The following is a 20,110-nucleotide window of genomic DNA, read 5'->3' as shown; positions in this document are numbered from 1 at the left end:
GCAGAAACCAACTTCCTATCTAGGCGACCGTGACACCGATGCCCCATATTCTAGAGCAGACTCTTAGGCAAACCTTTGTAAATGAACTTTTTTTTCTTAGGAATTATCAGTAATGGTAGTGCAGTGCTGCCAATCATAAACCTATCACTCCACAACTGTTTACGACTCGATTCAAGCTTCAACTGTATAGGGGATGGTCAACCCTCTCCAGTCTCTATATAAATCCCTCTGTATAAATTCATGTGCGTCTACATTTGCTTGGATGGATTACACGTTAATAAGCGTTTCAGCATTTGTTTCCAGTCGTGTTGCTACCCAGCATTGCTCCAGACGTATGGCCTCACTGTCTCCGCATGGTCCCTAGCCTAGACCACCTCACATTTAGGACGTGCTACATCTATGCTACTTTTTTCACCATATTATTTGCAGTAGATGTTGCTGGACTTGTTTGTTGTGTTTCACTGTGTCGTCATTGGGGCTTGACGATACCGTGGTACTCCACGGTAAACAATAAAGTGATCTGTTATTTGAATTGAAAATGGAAAGACTCCAATACATTCGAGCTCGTTTTCGTTATTTTCCAATACTAGCTTAAGTATACAATGTTTAACCAAACAAACGGCGTTTTCTTACAGTGGTTACTGTTTGCTTTACGACCAGGCAGGCAACAGGACTTTTCATGTGTGTAAGCCATTCATGATATCAGTGGCCAGCGTACTCCACAGCAAAAACAATATAACCTGTAAAAATTGCAGTAGCAATTCCAACCTACAGCATCTGGTTGTTAATACGCCATACTTACAACAGGCAGACACTTAAATACAGTAAGACTGAACCGGCGTGTATGTTCAGCCTTGGCTCGTTTTTCGGCCAGCCGGCTCTGCTGAGGCAGCGGGTTCTCCGCTACCCTCAATTCAGTGTAATGAAAATCTCCCCAAATATAATAGCGGCATCTGCCTCAAACAGCCAACCAAAAAACCTCTAGTGTACGTATGCTTGCTGCCTTATCTAAGAATAAATGTCTCTAATGTCCTTCTTGACCTCATCTTATACCCTACCACCCGTTTCGATTGCCGCTGCAGGAAATAGGGAGGCCGAACTTGGTTAGAGGATTCCTAACTCATTTTTGTATCCTTGTTATGCCGTGGTGTGACTGGGTTTTTCATCAGCGTAAGCTTCGCGTACGAGTCTCGAGCTTTGGCCAAAGTTTTCCACGCCGAGGAACAGGTTAATCTAAGACTGCCGGGGCAATCTGTGTGCGTGGATAAACAATTGCAGGTAGTAGCAACTTGATAATCCTGAATCTAATTGCAACCGATGAAGGCTTCACTGAGTAAGACTTGTCCTTTGGCGACCTATCTGGTGACTCTTGAAAGATTTACTAAAGTTGATGTGTATGGATTTTAATATTGAGACGAGAGTTGACCATTGGTGTTAAAGACGTAGAAAAAAGCCGGCAGCTGTAGATAAATGAATATATACTGAGCAAAGTTAGAATAGTAAGTAGCCGCATGCAAGCAATTTTAGGTTCGGGTTGGGTAAATCTATTCACCCCAAAAATGCGTGTCTATACAGAACTGGCTCTCGTTTCTATTGTTTTATTCAGATATTTTAAAGACGCCAGTTGTCGTATATTAATCCTATGACGGGTTCCCCCGTTATTTATCATTGGAGGTGTAACCATGATTGGGTTTGCAGTAAAGCTTTTTTTTTTTTTACCTAAAGCTCTGTGCGTGTCGCATGATGATGATCGAGCACAAAATTAAATTAAATGTCTATTGTCAGCTGGAAGCAATTAGGGTGGGAGAAGCTAAAAGAACAGAAGACGTTGTTTAGAGCTAGAACTGTACGGTGATGCACTCTATGATAGAAGAAAATGGGTGAGAGAGAGTTTTCGCTGTCCTTTACGGCATTTCAAATACGGCCATAGTACAAATGTCAATCGTGAAGAAGCATATTCATTTCGTAAACGCAAAGGCTGATATGTTTATTCCGTTCACGAAGTTTTACTGTCTGGTGGGAACTACGCTTGAGGTTACATATGGCATTGGTTCTAACTTTTATCTGCTGTTGATTAAGCCCGGTGGTATCCCGTAGGTGATCTGTTGGATTAGAAGAAGCAATACTAAAGTTATTTGTAATGAGTTGCAGGCTAGTCTTAAGTCTCTGTAGTCTGCGAGTGCTATCGAAGACAGCGACTTGTAACAGGAAAATCCTTATCTAGACGCCGTCCTTCATTATCTACGTTTAGGGATCACTAATGACGCAAACATAACGGTAGTGGAACCAGCTTTACTTTCGTTTGATTAAATTGTGTATCTAATCTTCAATAGAAAAACGGCTACCAAATTAGGAAACGTTCTCATATTATTCTCTCATATAGAACTGTGAAAGGGAAAGTGGAGACAATTAAAAACTAGTCTTCATTTTCTTTTCCGCAGTTTCTGTATTAGACCTAGCAGGTACTGAAAAACGCGGTTCGGTTTTAAATAATATCAAATAATAATTGACTCGATTCCACCGAAAACTTTATTACCTCTTCTAAGAATGAGCACCGTAATTAAAATGTAATAAAAATTTAAAAAAAAAAAGCCATATGTAACAACAAATAACAGTTTCATAAGTTCACAGTCACCATCGTATTGTCGGTGAAATGATTGCGTTATTGTTGTTGGTTCATGAAACATCTTGTTTCTATGCACGAGTTGTTGCCGAAGAACGGGAAAACTAAAGTCCGATTCAAAATGGAAGCTTTATGTGGAACTCTGTGACATTCTGTGACAGTATGAGACATTGTCAAATTGTTGTAAACAACTTTGACAAGATGCACCCTTTTCATCAGCATTAAGTAATTAGGAACCACAAATGATCGAGATGATCGGCTACCATGAATATGATGAGTAAAACTTACAATGCCTTTATGCTACTCTGAATCTTTCCTTGAATTGGCAATGATTCAATTGAACGAAACTTCGATAGATAACTTCGACAGACACGCTGTTTTCTCTATGGACACGCATATCTGGATATGCCGAGCGCTAGCCGCCGATTCCCTAAATAAGACTGCGTTGTCTTTATTAGGAACGTCTTATAAATAGAACTGTTTGCCATTCTAAAGGTATTTAAAGTGATTTTGGCCTATATGAACTTAATATTAGATTGCATCATGTTTTCAGACGTACAGACAGTTACAAACAGAACGTACTTTTTTTTTACTAGAGGTTTGACACCGTTAGCTATGTAGAGTCTGATGACAGATCTTTGATGCACAAAATTCTATTAGCAATAATTTTTGTTGCTTGCTACCTTTATTTTTATTTACTTTTATTTACTAAAAAATTAGACATACAGAGAACGCGTAGAGTGGTCCTTAGATGTCCTGCAGCATTATTTAGTTCAATAAACATCAAACCAGTTCATGTCAATCTATACCTCATCAGTACACAGTTATGAATTAAAAATAGATCCGTAAAGGCGACTAAGCATTGCTTCAAGCAGTTGGCATCACAGAAAACAACGTATGGCTACGCTCGGTTTTGAACTCATGTCAACTTATATGTCGTGAAGTTCTGTAGACAAACATGTTACCATCGAATTATAGCTGGGACATTGGTTATTATCTATCATTATCTGAGCGCCATCATAAGCTGTCTATTAATTAAGAAATGCTAACTACTCAACGTTGTTTTGATGGAAAGAAATTTCTCACAACTGATTTAGTATATTTCCCAAGAATACAAGTTTGGCAGAGTTACAAGGTTACAGAAGTGCAAATTCTTATTTACAAGAGCAGTAGAACTACAAGTCACATGGGGGAAAGGGGGGAATGAGGATGATGACTATGCATATTAGCCCCTAGCAGATCAGAAACGCGACCCCCAGCGCTTTTTTTACTGATGTCAGCAAAAGTGAATGTGAAGAAGACCGGCGGTAGCTAAGTAGTCGTAAGTCGATAAAAATGCAATTGAATGCTAGCCACTAGATTTGGACAGGGCTTTTACAGAAGGCATACATTTATACCAGCTTATCCTTTCCTATGTAGATACACGGTTAATCACAGGGCGAAAGATAAAAGGTACCATATTCAGCTACAGAATCATGGACGTTTTGCGTGTGCGTCTTTCCTTATACTAAGCGAGCAGGCAGGCTGCTCGTTTAGTAATTGATTTAAATTTAACTGGGTTTATTTTGCAGATCAATGCTTGGCCAAACGGGGGGGGCATAACGTCCAGCATGCGGCAACTTGTTGACGCAACTTGTAGGACATCAAACTTACGTGCATCCTTTGTAAAAAAAAAAGTCGACTTTAAACCATGTATAATGTGAACGCAAACCTGGTGTTATGCGCTTATTCTTACCAAGTTATAACTTGTTAAACACATGCCATTGCCACATCCTCATGGATAGTCAAAAAGGGTACAGCGCCGACGCTCGTCACGTCAGAACTACAAAGAGCTTACAGCCTAATCCGCTTAAGGTGCAAACAAATGATCGCAACTTGTACACTAACCAGAAACATTAGAGAGTATATATAAGCCAAGCAAACTTGACGTTAGCTGTTGTAGTCATAATTTATTTACTATTTTCATAGTAACCTGGACGGGATCGACAACGCGGAATGGCAAACTCTATTTTAAATCGGAGCAACTTTACGTGTACGTGTTCAGGAGTTGGCAAGATATTGTTTTTTTCTGGATAAATCTTTCATGGATAAATGTTTCTGAGAATGTACACTACGTAATTTTATTACTTGCTGTTATAGATACGAATCGCGGCATGTTCTTTGCTTCGATTAGAGTGCGTCCCCTCTGGGACATGGGTGTCAGACAACAAGATGTGTGCGATTAGCGCTTCACTGAATGCATATTAATACTTGTGCTTGTTATCAGACAGGAATACATGGCCTAATATTTCAGTGGTACCATTATAGGCCTAATATAGATCCTTGCAGGTTAGAAGGTTAACGTAAAACGCATTCTATATTCTGTCTGTGTTTGGATGGCAGCATGTCTCGGAGCTTATAATGATGACGCTGCTGAAGCTGTCCGAGTGTCCTCAGCAGTAAGATTTTTTCCACTTGCATCTCTGGCTGTTTCATCGGCGTGAGCACCCCCAGAGCTCGCGGTACCAACAACGGGATAGACTATTAAGTTGCTTGTTTATTGAGCAAAGCATCAGAGTGACCGGTATACACTAACAGAGAAAGTACCCGATTTAATTGATGCTGTCAAACTAAGAAATAGCTTCCTAGGCATTGAATATTTACGTAATTTTAGGTCAGATGGAGAACTTTCAGTCGAGTTAGTATCTCAGTGCATGAAACCCAAACGCTGTCTACAGTTTTGGGTAGCTATAATTATTATGAATGCGTGATTTGCTGAACTAATCATTGACTAAATTGATTTATTTATCTAACCCCTTGAATCAACGGAAGCCACGGAGTATCCACACGAGGTGTGTGTTTTCTGATCTACTAAAAATATTAACAACTATCAATTGGAATCGCGCGTTCTTAAATACACAAATTAACAGTGATGGATTGATAAATAGTATAGTAATCTCCTCTCTAGAACAAACGCAAACACATTTCTTTCAAACCCCGACAATTAAGGTCCGCTATTCCTACTAGCCGCTATGTACCTCAGTATAAATTGATATATTAATGGCGTGATTTTTCTAAATACCCACGCATTTTACGGGATTGTGTGTACTACAAAAAAGTTACCTGTAAAATGATCTGTATTGTTATTGTAGATCGGATGTAAGAGGATCGATTTGAGTCCATTTTCTCCCCACACTTGTATTTTGTGTAGACGATACATCGCAGGCATTGGACATCGAACGGCATCACAAGACAACCTCGTGCGGAGGAGCGTCAGATCACCGCTATCGTCCATCATTTGTACTCCGTCGCCAGGTCGTGTCGTACGTAGGCAGTCTTTCTCGCTTTGGGAAAATTCTGACACGTAGGACGTATCTATCATAGCCATGAAAGGTAGACGTTATCTGTCCGAGTAGTGTGGTACGGACTCAATCATTTGGCCAATATCAATTCTCTATCGCGCTAACGGGTGGGTAGACAGAATGGCAGGCAAACAGCTTATGAATTTCCACCGATATCGTTTCGTCTGTGCTTTATAAATATGGAACGATATGACGAAGGCGGCTCTTAAGCTGAAGATTCAAAAGGCCTTTCAACGGGAAAACAAGGCGTGAGATGAAAAATGTTAAAGGCTTCTCATTGCGACATCTATATACAGGCGAGTAAGGGAGACGTGGCGTTCTCGGATATGTTTATATCAGAAGAGTATCTAGTATGCAGTAGAAATGCCGCTTAGCTGACGCTTGGGCTTGTAAATAGTGCACTCTTTAAATTAGGATAATCATCGCGGACCCTATCTTCGCTAACGAAGCGGTGGTAAAGATAGTAAAGCATGTTGCTCGGAAACACCAATAAAGATGCGTGTCTTCTTGCATTACACTAACTAGACGCACCGCGCAGTGCAAATCTACAGTTTCAAAAGCAATAACAGGAACTTGATAACCTCATGGTTTGATCTTCTACAGGTGCTTGGTATGACGTTTTCTTTCCAATTTGCGAATAATCTTCCAGTAGTGATCGTAAACAATGTGATATTAGTTCATCTATGTTTGTTGAAGCTATACACTATAAGCGGGAATTCAAGTTGTCGAAAACTTTGACTTTTCGACGAGGCCCAAAGTATCAGAAGCTTACTTTGCCGTACCTAGTAATGTTGTTTTTGCCCTGTTCAGTACAATGCTGATTCATCGTTTACCCACAACTTACCTAACATCGCAGTACACAGTTGTTGTGCTTTCATAAAAAAGTGCAGCCCCATACCGCCATCCTCATAAATCCGTATAATAGTTTTACCCAAAATGAAATAACTGCTTATGCGACTGGCTCTTACATTAGTAACACATATTTTCTCACAAGGAAAAATCAATAGGGGGACGCATGGTATGTGTTCAAGATCCCTTTAAACAGTAGCGTCAAAGCAGATAAAAAAAATAAGTCTACTGGCTTTTATTTTTTCAGAGATTATCTATTTGATTTTCGAGGTACAAGAAGTGAATTTGTGGGCTTCGTGAATTGCCTTTTAAATTCCAAATCGAGATATCATTATTTTTAGCTTTTTTGTGTTTTTTATTGAGTTCTAACCTTTTCAGGTTATTTGCTGTGAATTTTTCGCGTTGTGTGTAGAAGTTTCTCCCGGACTTTCTGGAGGCTTTACAGAAACCGGCAACGGTTATTATACAAGCAGATTTCGGGCGACCAAAGATGTTTACAACCTTCGGGGTTCATCCGAAGGGTTCATCTTCGACGTCGGCCAAATCGAAGACTTTTTGCGTCCGCCATAATGAGTTTATGGCTTTCCTTTAGAAAAAAATTAGGTTTCTTTTAATCCTAAATACACTGGTTTGGCGCATCGAACGGAATTTACCAAAATTTGTCTAGATTTAAACGGACTACCACGTATATACACACGATGTTAAGATGTTTGTATCCATAAATTCTACTTGCTTTATAAATAATAATTATCTTTTCCAATTACTAGAACGAAGGAAAACGATTTGCGCCGACAAATCCAATGGGAAAAGATAAGAGAAATTTGCACGAGCAAAAATAGTCCGATATACGATCTTTACATAAAAATAGTTAAACTAATTCTTTACTTATTTCTAGAATAATTCACAAATAGTAACATCCAATTTATTTAGTATATTCCCAAGAAAAATCTAAACTAGACTATGGAACAGGCTTATGTTTGGTCGGATTCCTGTTATTTGTCTCCTTAGACTCCAGATTTTCACCTCGCAGTGCGGCTTCCCCAAAGCACTACTATAAACCGGTCGTCTATCGTCGTTCGTTTTCCCATAGAGGATATTGTTGAACTCATATTTTACCATTTTCGCGGCTGTTCGCCCACGCGGTCGTGTACATTGCCACGACGCCTGTGCCTATTGTACAGGTATATTACCCATGAACTTACGCTCTATGTGTTCAGAAATTCTGATGTGAAATAAATCTTTTATTTTAACTATAATATGCTAGATTTTGGCGCTTTTTCGTCGTCTGCTTTGTCAAGATGCGGTCGAGGATTGTTTTGATATTTTTTCTTTATCCTTTTACTTTTAACAGACGTTTATAGAGTCGGGATCTTTTCCGCCGGGACGATGACCTTTGCAAATATTTTTAGAACAATAGAGGCTAACAAAAGCACACAGAGCAGATTCTAGAATGGACTTTTAAGTCAGAGTGCTATGAAAGCATTCAAACAAAGGGCTACCTTAGGCAGAACGCTGAGTCGCTGTCCTTGCAGCGTCTTAGCAGAAGATACGATGCAACTCTACCAAATTATATTGGATGCGTATTGACTTTTATAGGAGCAGTAATTTCGTTGATGCGTAACTGCCACCAAGTAACAAGCTGAAGTACAAAATTTATAAAATTAGTTAAAATTAAATAAATATATTAAGTGTACGCGTTGTCGGCACTGGACAGTGGGTATGAATGAAATTCCACACAACTTTGCGCGTCTCTGTGGGCTTAGTGGTTCCCTCTTCAGGCCAAACAGGAAAAATGAGGAATATTTAAATTTAGGGACTATATTTAGGGACTATATGGACTCATACAAGATAAACATATGGCAGTTGGCGCTATTTACCACCTTCCGATCGTCTATCATTTAGAAGTATTATTTACTCGGCCTTCAGCGTGTCGGCACTTGATAAAACTATTCAATTCGCGAGCTTGTTGGCTGGAGGAATTACCGTAGTGCCTTGAAGGCTCACCACATACGTTTTCCACTTAACTCTATGCATCCCAATGTCATCTGCAGTGGATTATCTAGGCTCCATTAGTGACGCATGGCTGACTTGCTTTTTTGACCACCTGCACACATGTTTCCTCTCCATTTTAATATAGACGTTTACAGCTAGGGTTCGCCAGTTTTTCGCGAGTGGCTCCTTCGTATCGGCGGTGATGCAGACGCCCAGCTCCAGTACCTCTCAACGGACGTTGTCACCAGAACTACTAATCTCAACCTACTTGCAAACACTTCTTTACCGTTCAGCTGACATTGCCAAATCACTTTCAACCTAATACAATTCCTCCATAACAAACTACACACTCGTGAACATACCGCTACCTTGTCCTCTTCGTATAGGGACCCTAGAGCCATCTGCTTCATCAATAATCGTCTCTGCGCACCTCTTCCGAATCGTTTCGCGCATCTAGTCTATAGCTGACATAAATGCCTTTCTTGGGCATGTTGACATATGTGACCGATTTGTCGGACGGAATGTCCTCTGCAAGTGGCACATAAGGCCTCGTCTGAGTGGCCACTTTTACTGAATTTTTTGTTGCCGCGTTAGCGGAATCCGGGTCACTGCTACCTACGAAGCCGCTACTCATCTTTACGAACAGTTTGCAATTCAACAAAACAGGTACCGCCACTGATCAGCTCCTGATCGATTGCGTCATCCACTTCCAATGTCCTACCTCATTAACTAAAGGCCCTTAACACAGCGAATCGCGAACCCTCACACTTGAGGAAATCGCAATACGACTGGCCCTTTTTGTTTCATATGCTCTTGATTACCTCGGCTACCGCGCAGCCTTCCCCAGCATTTCTTCGACGGTCCCGATAAACACCTACGTTTATCAACGATTATCATCGCCGGCGCAAGGCACTGCTTGGAACGATTCGTACAACCTCCGAGTTCACCATGGCGAATACAAGTGGCCACCAGTCGTCATCTTCACATGTCTTCAACGAATTCATCCCTCGTTGTCGGTCAGACAACTTTCTAACAAGCCACTAAAGGCGTTCTTTTTTTGCGTAGTCACACTATGTGCATCCCGTCAACTGTGGGTTGTTACGTACGCAAGCAGTCATCAATATCGCTGATTCAGAGCTCAAGTTACAAAGAAAGAGATAGTAAAATTAGCAATTATTACCTGTCTATGTCAATATTGTACGACTTCGAAAATTTGTTGAGATAATTGATAAATTAATATTATTTTTTTTGCAAGATTGGTTTTAAATATCTATTATTAACAAATATTTTATTAAAATATTTCTTGTTAGTATTGGTTTTTACCTTTTTTTTGGATGATGCGCCTTGACCCTGGAGACTTTCAGCTTCTCCTTTTGCTTGATTCAATTTGTCTTCTATTATTAACGGCAACTTTCGCGTACAATGTGATAGCTATGATTCAGTTTGTAAACGCGAATCTGTTAGAAGCGACTTCAAGAGTCACGCATTTCACGTGAGGTAAAATGGCCACATAACCATAAAATCCCATTGATGTATTACAGATGGATAGTATTTGCTGAAGTGAAATGCTTCGTAAATATATGTTCCGTGCAAGATTTGCTGTGTCATCATGCTTATGTCCTTTGGTACTTTAATGGTTTCCATCTCCATTTTTTCAATTTGCGGTTCTTCGCCATGATATTGTCGTTGACCCTTTTTTCCCTTGTTTGAGTCTTCTTGAAGCGTACGTCGCTCTTTGACATGTTGACAACCACATCTTTTTTTGAACAGGAAAATTGCCCATGCATAAGATACTCTCTTCGTCTATTCCCACTCCTTAGGAAGACAACGTTTGGAATTCCAAAAGGAACCGGCTATCCTAGTAGACATACTGATGTAAACAGGTTGATCGTGCCACAAACCAAACGCCTGTCGCTCGTCAGACAAACAGACGTATGTAAGGGGTTGCTAGAAGCGTTGGAATTGGTGTTGCTCCGGGGAGCCGGTTTCACTTGACCATTGGCATAGCTCCCTTTTCAAGCACTTTCAAATACTGGTGGCCGCTAAGTTCCACTGACGGGACATCTGGTGGTCGTTTTTTGTCAAATCGCACAGACCGATCAGTCTATGCTTGGAAAATGTACTACAAAAATGCCTCTTTATAGTAGCTTATTTTAAAGCACAGATTCAACGACAACTAAGGTGTCTACTCTTTTCGTACGCACTGACGAACGTACTGCGAGATCGAGCGGTTTTTTACTCTTGCTTCTTCAGACTATCAAAATACGCAGTACATTGAAGATACCAGTGTATAATGACTAGAATAAATGGGCCAGCTTGTATTTTGAACTCTGAATTTTGTGTATCCAGCAACTTATAATAGATTAGTTAAGAAAAATATGTTTGATTTTTAGGTCTCTGAAACTGGATGACATAAACGACCTAATGAGAATAGTGACCAGCCATTGTTGCCAGCCAGAAGTTGATTCGTCGGGCTGTTGGCATTAGCAACGACTGAGGAACGCAAAACACAATTTCTGGGTTTCAAGGTGGTATGGTATTGTAAACAAATAACGACTAACAAAGAGCAATTAATTCCATACGGGGGCATGACCACACTTGATGTTTAATATGGCTCGTTAGCACTGAACATTTGCCACCCATGTGCGCCTCTAAATTTGATCTACACTGCACTAATTATAACTTTGAAAGAACTTTTATATGCCCATGTGTAAAAATAAGCTATCGATGATGCTATAACTCATTCAGCCGATTCACCTTTGAACTCCCCAGTTTTCTTTCGTAATGTGCTTACGTCCACGTTCTAGTTTTGGTGAACGCATACAAGCCATAAAAGTATACCAAGCAACTTATGCGGTTACAAACTTTTTGACACTACCGAATGTCTTAATTTTTTTTCCGTTTTATTGGTACAGATTTTTACCTTATTTAGCTGTTTATTTAACAGTTTGTTTGTTAACTATAATTACTGCTTTCAACTTTTTGCCTATGTTGCTTCGTAGCGTCCAGGTGACTAAGCCCCCGATACTGATACTCTGCTTTTCAAACACAGCATACTAAGGATTGCGAGGACTTTAGTTAAGGACAGGGCGGGAGTATCGATTACCGTACAACTTAATGGCAACGGTTCGTGCACTTCGGATTCAATCCTTTCCAAGGAAACAGTAGCTGTCCATGGTGACGCATTAAAAAACGTTTTACGGATGCTTTGCAGCTGGCATTTTTTTGTCACGGTGAATTAATTTGATTGTAATGAGTCTATTACAAATGGTAACTCCCTCCATAAGCTGAGATTTAATTTGTCTACAATCCTCTTGGTTCTCTGAAGTTCATTTCGTTGGCAAAGCTCAGCTAACAGTTCGATGACCTCATTCTTGTAGCATCGAAGTAACAATCGTTGCTGGCAAAAAGGCATTCTGAACAATTCCGGTCGCGATAATGGTGTACCTCGGTAGTACTAGTGTCAATGTCAATAACCCAATTTTTATTATCAATGTTTATAGTTTGTTTAGCTCTACAGTATAATCAAGCACTACACTAGCCTCTTTCCGCTATTGTGACGGAGGCGCCCATAAAAGCTTATGATATTTTGACCCGATTTCATTTACTTACATATGAAAGATGTTAGCTACTGAATCGTTCTTTCTGGTCTCTGCACCACACCGTAACAATTCGAAAGTTAGATTGTATCACAGGCCATTTGTATATTTCACACAATATGTACACGCACTCTAAGAAAATAGTTCATCTTTGGATACCGCGCAAAATTTTCCATCTATAAATTTTTCGATTAGATGTTTACATGATCTGCCTGTGCCATTTATGTCGTATCGTATATACGTATCATCAATTATCACTATGCAAATTAGAAGTTTTTACCCGTAGCAGATGCAAGCTTTAGCACAGATCGAATGAAGAACAACGCGGATCTTAACGTAGGTGTGTCATTTATGTTGCGCTCTTACGAGAACGAAGGGCCATGTTGTTATCGCTACGTAACGCAATAAGCTAGGGTCTGAGTGAATCGGTTAAAAAAGCAGAAAAAAAATCAGAACTCATTTCAAGTCTTTTTCGAAGCTTAATTAAATATATTCTGGTCAGATTTTGGCCATTTAAGCTTATCGAATCTTGTGGAAAAGGCTACGGTAGTTTGTCGGTGGCTTTCCGTTGATTTTCCGGGGTTATTCGAAGCGGAGGGATACTGATTGGGCACCGAAGTGGTTCAGTAAGAACATCAATGTTTGGTACTTTGCACACCAGATAGGACTGGATTGTGCTGGGGTAATGGGGTGCATTTGCAGAAACCCGTGACAAAGCGGTGTCTCCAGTGAGAAACATTAACTTCGTAGGCTTTTCTTATTTACCTGATATTTTAAAGGACAAGCCTTCTCACCGAACGAACAACAGAAAAACGATCATTCTTTTTATGAAAAGTAAAAAATAGGGCTCTCTGATCAGTAGGTTTATTATTTTATGCTTACCAGTATTTGGCCCCCTGCAATCCTCGTTGCGCGTTATTAATCTTCCGGTTTCAAGGGCCGTTTACAGTTAGGTCCTCAAATAATTCGTTTGAAGCCGTTCGCCCTTCGACACCGCTATAGCCGCTTTAAGGAATTGCTGACTTCTTCCCCGGAACGCTGTCGTCGAACGCTGCACCGCTTTCGGTCGATGCGCGAGCTGTTTACCATCACACGCTGCCTTCCAGCTCTGATAATTTCGTCACCTCATCAGTATTAGACGAGAGGTCATTAATTGGTCCTGTTAGGCCCGAAATCAATTGAGTGATGTCAGACGCATGCGAATGTTCTGAATACATAGGCTGCAAGCTACAGCGGAAGAATATAATTAGCGGATATGTAAATATTGTTTCGTGTGAAAACAGTTGTGAAAAGGCTGTCCACAAAGCCATGGCGCTGCAGGTAAATAATTTAGGGATTATAGAGCATGCTTAGCTAGAAGTAAGCTGAAGCGCTAGCGGATGTACACGTTGCGTTGTTACACTGGTTCTTGTTATGAAGTAGAAGTAATGGCGGCAATTTTGATTTGCCTCCGCTTCTAGAACTAGGACGTGAACATTAGCATGCTCCGTTGAAAATGTTCACTAGAAACGTCTACGTTATAACTGGGCCGGCTACATCTGTGGCCGAAGAGGACAAATTGTTGGCATTTTGTCATCGACATATACAGTGCTATTATGGAGGTGTTCCCAATGGACCGATTATAGCCGTAGAGTTAACACTATCGTTAGTATAACTTAGAAATTAAGAATCGCGTTCATTCCTCGATTTAACAAAGTGACGACTTTGTCTATTAGTGGGAAAAACGTTGTTCCATGACGCCACACAGGAGTTAGAACTACTCGCGGCTACGCTTCAATGAATAACAATCTTCAATCGAAACTGCGCAATAACTTCAATGCGTTGATAGTTACCAAATATTCATATCTTCTAACGACGTAGGCTGAATATTCTTGAAAGGCGATAGAATTTGAATCCGTCGACACAGTTTGCTTGAGTTACGATTTACATATATGCGTTTATGCTGTATTATCTATTTTCTAATAAAGAGATACGTATATGACGTTATCCATATGACGTTTAGGGATACTTCTCTACGATGTGTAATGTTTGCCGAGCCACAATTAATCTGCGAGGCCCTGTTGTCATCTAAATATACATATCTATTTCGTATTGTGTGTTAGGTGAGACGGCTGTACCATCGTGGCGCGCGATCATCTTATGTACACCTAGCGTCGTATTTGGCTGACAACCTCAGAATGCTTGCACCTGGTTCTTAATTGAAAGGCTGCGTGAGGCAGGTTCGTTTGAGACCACTTATCGTATTCGGACCGTCGTCTATAGCAGCAATCCATCAAAATAGAGAACTAGAAGCCAGAAAAAGCGACTGAAACATCATGTGTTTCCTGAATGAAAATAATCGTATATAGATATTGAAAGCTGTAATTACTCTTCAGGACCACCACTTTGGTCTACAGCTTTCCTAGCTGTATCAAATAGATTGGAGAGGCTTATCTCTGAGCCACGTACCACAATTGCAAAACGTGATAATTTTTTTATGATTTTCCTTATTCACACAAATTGTGCCGTAGTAACGTGACTATTAAAAAATCACAAACGAATTTCAGGGTGGAAAAATCTGTTGTATTGGATTCAACGTGCAAAGCGTCAAAGCCATTGGGAATGGCTCCAGCTATTCGATCGTTAGCCCTCGATATCTTCCGCCATCCGGATGATGTATCATCTTATCTTCCAGTCAATTCCTTTTCAATGGTTACCCTAGACACCGCCTCTACCCAGGAAGCAGAAACTCTCGTCCGTTTCTGAAATCGGAAAAAGAGACGCCTCTTGTTCTCTACGACGGCGGAATCGTAGTGGATCCCGAAATCTTACCGGTGAGCCCCGGGAATAACAGTACCTGTTTAAATGTCCCAATGTAGAATATAAATGACGCAATAATTAAATACAGAAAAAAAATAATCGGAGAAGGAGTCAGTGGCGAAAACGGAAAAAGAGTCGTATATTGAAATATTATCTTTATTTTATTGAAAATACTCGAAAATATGGTAAATACAAAAAAAAAAAATAAATAAAATTCGCATTTTTTGCTTTTTTACACGACGTTTTTAATTTTTCAAAACGATCTCGTTGAAAAAATTCTTTATTGGGCAATTGGTAAAAAGGCTGGGGACTTACTCTAACGAAAAATTACACCTCGTTATCCAGAAAAATCCATACATGCATGTTTTCGGTGCGAAATTAAAAAACAAGATCTAGGCACTTTGTCGATGCAAAACATTTTTGTCCGATATGCGAAAGATAACTGATATAATCATCTTTTGTACGTAAGCTAGCTGGAACTTAATCATGACACGTGGAGTATAAAATAAACATAGTTTTATGACAAAGGTGTAGGCACTGGGGTAGGAAACTCATTGCGAAGATATTTTTGCTTAGTGGCTCTAGCTATGAAGAAATAAGGCAATTCTTACATAAAGTGCCATTTCAAACCAATCTATGAAATTAAATCTAAGACTTGTGTTTAGCATAACATCGTTCTCGCAGATTTAGTACCATATATATATGGCATAACTCGAGTATGATTCTACGCCATTTCCGATTCGTTAACCAAACTCATACACAATAAGGATAACTAAGTTATCTGCTGTTTTATTCTGCCTGTTTCCTATTTTCGCCAATCTAACGTTTGTGGCCAGCAGTTCGTCCCTAGTAAACTGTACTGTCCAACTGAAAAAAATTACGATTTCTCTTGTGTTACGGCTTTCCGGTCACTGGTACGAGGCGCAGGACGTCAACGAAAGCGAAGTTTATGGCAAAAGCGCATACTGATCGCGGCGTGTACCGCCCGCATAGGGAATGTCCTAGGTACCCTTTCGCTTCGCTGTGGCCAAGGCAGCTGTAACGTTGTGGAGTGCATATCTTCCATCTGTATGCCAAGAGTCTGTTTTCCTATTGGAGAAACGAAGTCAAATTTCTTGACCCTGATTGGTTATTTGAAAGTGGTGCAAATCAATGATTTACACAACAAATACTCTTTATAACTTGAGCTTAAATCATTTTAACAGTATTATCCTACAGCGAAGTGTAGGTTAGTATGTAGACGTTATCAAGTACAACCGCGCACGACCGATACGAAACCAGCGTGGTAGAATTTATCAAATTCTATCACGCTGGTTTCGTATAAAAAGGGTGCGATGTCCTCGTCGCAGACCCTTTATAACAAACAAAGTAATTTCTGCCGAAAGCATTGTATCGACTTTCATTCCATATGAGTTTTGAGGTGTTGTTCCGTTACAGGACTATCACAGTTTGGCCTAGTGCTGCTTGCCCTGCCGAATGGAAGTGGCTCGTAGTACTTTTAATTGTTTCGAGTTATTGATGTCAGGCCTTTCGAAACTAGCTACGATAATCCAAACGAAGTTTTGCGTTATCAGCTTGTGTTGTGAGCACCCTAATCATGCGCCATTTTATGACGTCGGGCTTAATGGATTCTGAGCTCTACTTGAAAATTCATCAAGGGAAGGCAGCGTAATGCTTGCAGGAACGAAGAACTTTATAAGGGGCAAGCGAAAACAGCGCAGCGAATTCGCATATTTGGATTTATCTTGCGTTAGGGTGGAAGGTAAAGCGACCTTAGGATGTATGTTGTAGGGTTACTAACTTGTGAAGTCTTCCCTATAGTATAGCGATTCAAAGGGGGGTAACTTATATTTCGATAATTTAGTCTATTAGTAATGCTTAATAGACCAAGCAAAGTATATGATCTAAAGGAGAATAGCCTACTTTATCTACTTTTACGTCTTTTGCGAGATAGTGCATCTAATTTTCAAAAAGCGGCTTTGATATGCATACTCAATAGTATTTTGGTGTCGTTAAAATTTGGTTTCCGGCTAGGAATTTTTATACATCCGCCTGGGCGCCGTGTGGAATTCTTCCATACTTACACACAAAGTACCTTCGCCTTATCCACTATAACCCTTTGAATTTTCTTCTAGTTCTTAGTACGGTATTCGAACCGCGTAAATACTATAAGCGACAAGTAGCCCGATATAGAGTAGTTTACATTTTCTGGATAGGTTTACATGAGTATTGCCCATGTCCTTAAATGAGCCATTTTGCCAAACGCTGATGATTGCTTCAACAAGAAGAGTTTAACGATGTTTCACTGTTCACAAAATACTAGCAGAAATTCATCATCGCAATTAATGTACAATGTAGCCAAGACTATGAACATTGGCCGTCCACTATTGAAACACGTCTTTTTTTTTTTATTTTACATATTTTCATAGATTTACATATGACAAACAAGGGTTATTGTTGTCATATGTAAATCTAGAAAAGCCAGGAATAATACGTCCTTAACCACTAATTATTATGCATTAGTTAGGAGCTACTTTGTTTGATGAAAGGCTGCAGCCCGATAGTTCAGGCAGAGCAATTACTCTGGGTCATGGTAATAGGCCCGTCCCCTTGTTACGACGGGTTCTGGCGTGTTAGGTGTCTCGTGTGCATAAATTTTCGGATGGGATACGTACTTGTAGGGCAGCAAATGAATACAGTCAAGCATCTTATACTGCTCGAAGAGGTCAGCCAGCCCTTTGGACATCGTAATTGATGCTGTACGTCGCATCCTCAAAGCCTGGCTCAAGAAGTCCTTTAGCGGAAGCACATAGAAGGTCCATTTTTAATGAATACATATGAGCCACTGGGTGACAGGTTGAATGACTCTGTCTAGCCTATTAACCGCATGCGGTTTTGTGTGCACGTCACTAAATACTGAACGGTAGTTGTTAATTATGATTCGTTGCCCTATGTCTGGCTTGATACGAAAAGCCATAAACTTAATTGGATATATACGGTGAAAATAATACTACTTCTTCTATAAACTAAAAGTCTTTCTACTAAGAGCCTGTTGGAAACAAAGGTCGCATTGTTTACCATTTACAGTTTTTATTAATTAATATATTTAAACCACGCAAACATTAGCCGGCTTTTCTATATGCATAATAAGTGTATATAAATATGATAATTATTAAATTCTTCAAGGGCACATTGTTGTGACTCGTGTCAAGACACCAGGAAAAAGTGCCTTACATGTCAGCGCCTAAGGAGTTTGCTGTTGATGATTACACCTGGAACGAGCTGGGGTTGCAATGAAGAGATGTTTGTCCAATGGTTTCATCAACACGTCCACAGATTCAACCGGTATTTTTACTTTCGAGAAACAGAAGCTTTATCACTGAATATTGATCTGTAGCACCAAATCAATCTCTGTCTCTGAATTCATTGTTCTTTAACAGTACTCAGTGAGCTTAGCACCGAAAATGGCCCAAAACTGAATATCAACGTTTACACAATGCCATCTACTGCTAATGCGTTGTCTGAACGTTTCTCCAATGGCATGTAATCCGTTGCCGTTGCCGCACGAGTACAAGGATACCATGTGTTCCCCGACCAGATTACCTCTTACGTATTTTGTTACAACAGGTGGCTTTTTCGCCAGTTACTTTCGGAAACTTAAACTGAAAATGAACTTCTTCTCACCTCGCAGTACGAACTACAGCTGGCCTTTAGAGAAAAAGAAATTATCTTCGAGGAATATATATAAAACGTTAAAAAGGCGTGATTGTTTTTGTTACAGCTCAATATATTACCTGAGTGCTAGAATTACAAGGTGTAGTAAGTTCGACGTAGGAAGAATAGGCTATAAATTAGGCGTAATTATAGTGTAAGCGTTTCACGCGATAGGGTATATATAGTATTTTGTGGACACGAATGCCGTTTATTGTTTGCGTACTAAAACAGTGATTTGTTTTTAACATATGTGCATAATTGGATAGATAATTGAAAAGGAGACTGAGCCAACAGCTGATAAAGCGAAATGCGAACCATATTAGTAGCACGATAAGTCCTAAGGACTAGCTCCGTGCTCAGTAACTTGTATAGAAGTTTTGAACTTTAATCACAACGATTTAGACTAGAACTGTTAATGGGTGTTAGGCGACTTATTTGTAAAGAACAGGACGGCAATCCCCGCTACGTAGAACGAGGCTCCTATAAGGTAAATCATGTATATGACTTCAAAGTGTAGAATTATACCATAGATAAATATTTAAGAAGCCGAAAACCAACTGGGTGCTCACAAGAATAGAATAGGCCTTCTGGAATTTATATGATAACATGTCTTGCCGTATTCTCAATCAACCAAATTTTTAGCGAGTCTCACAGTAAATCCCTAAACATGGTCATATATAATAAATTACCGATGTAGTAAATTAAAGAATAACACGATCATTTGGTCAGTTCTCGAAAATTTAACACTAATATATGAGGTAAAGACAAAAAATGTATTGACGATTTATTGACGACGTGAAATAAAAAGGAAATCAGCTGCAAATCGAATTTTTGCACAACGTAGTCTTTTCGCACTTCAGCTCAAAATATTCATAAAAACTTGCCCTATGCTTACTCATATCCGCCCTAGGCCTGGCGCCCCCTTTATTTAAGGCGAACGCTATTCAATATCCAGTTGATGCTTTCCGTATCTCGCGCCCTTTGCCCGATTGTCAAGATGTCGACTAAACTTGATACACACCGTTGTTGGGATACCTTTGTGAACAGTTGGATAGTCTCTCTTGTTATACTGCATAGAGAAGTGTGACCATTGATCTCCAGGTGAATCGTATTGTGTATAGGTCGAAGTATTGCCCACGTACGAACATCTGCTAAGCATGCATCTAATAATGAAAATGTCGTAATACGAGGGC

General features: G+C 39.9%; 2 long non-coding RNA genes across 4 annotated transcripts in view; both read left to right on the top strand.

The window, feature by feature from the left end:
• The window catches only part of LOC147756738 (uncharacterized), a 39,426-nt gene extending 23,988 nt beyond the window's left edge, over positions 1–15,438 (top strand). For all 3 annotated transcript variants that reach the window (XR_015323666.1, XR_015323669.1, XR_015323667.1), the window contains 2 exons: positions 14,507–14,623; positions 14,951–15,438. This is a non-coding gene — a long non-coding RNA (uncharacterized LOC147756738). The remainder of the gene's footprint in view (positions 1–14,506; positions 14,624–14,950) is intronic.
• LOC147756739 (uncharacterized) lies at positions 862–6,316 on the top strand. Its single transcript, XR_015324942.1, has 3 exons — positions 862–986; positions 1,170–1,278; positions 5,755–6,316. It is a non-coding gene; the product is annotated as an uncharacterized LOC147756739 (long non-coding RNA).
• Positions 15,439–20,110: the final 4,672 nt, after the last annotated feature.

This window comes from Varroa destructor, unplaced genomic scaffold (genome assembly GCF_002443255.2).
Source record: "Varroa destructor unplaced genomic scaffold, Vdes_3.0 BEIS01000003.1, whole genome shotgun sequence".
Classification (NCBI taxonomy): Eukaryota; Metazoa; Arthropoda; class Arachnida; order Mesostigmata; family Varroidae; genus Varroa; species Varroa destructor.
Note: the sequence above shows the minus strand (reverse complement) of the source record. Positions and strands in the feature narration are given on the sequence as shown.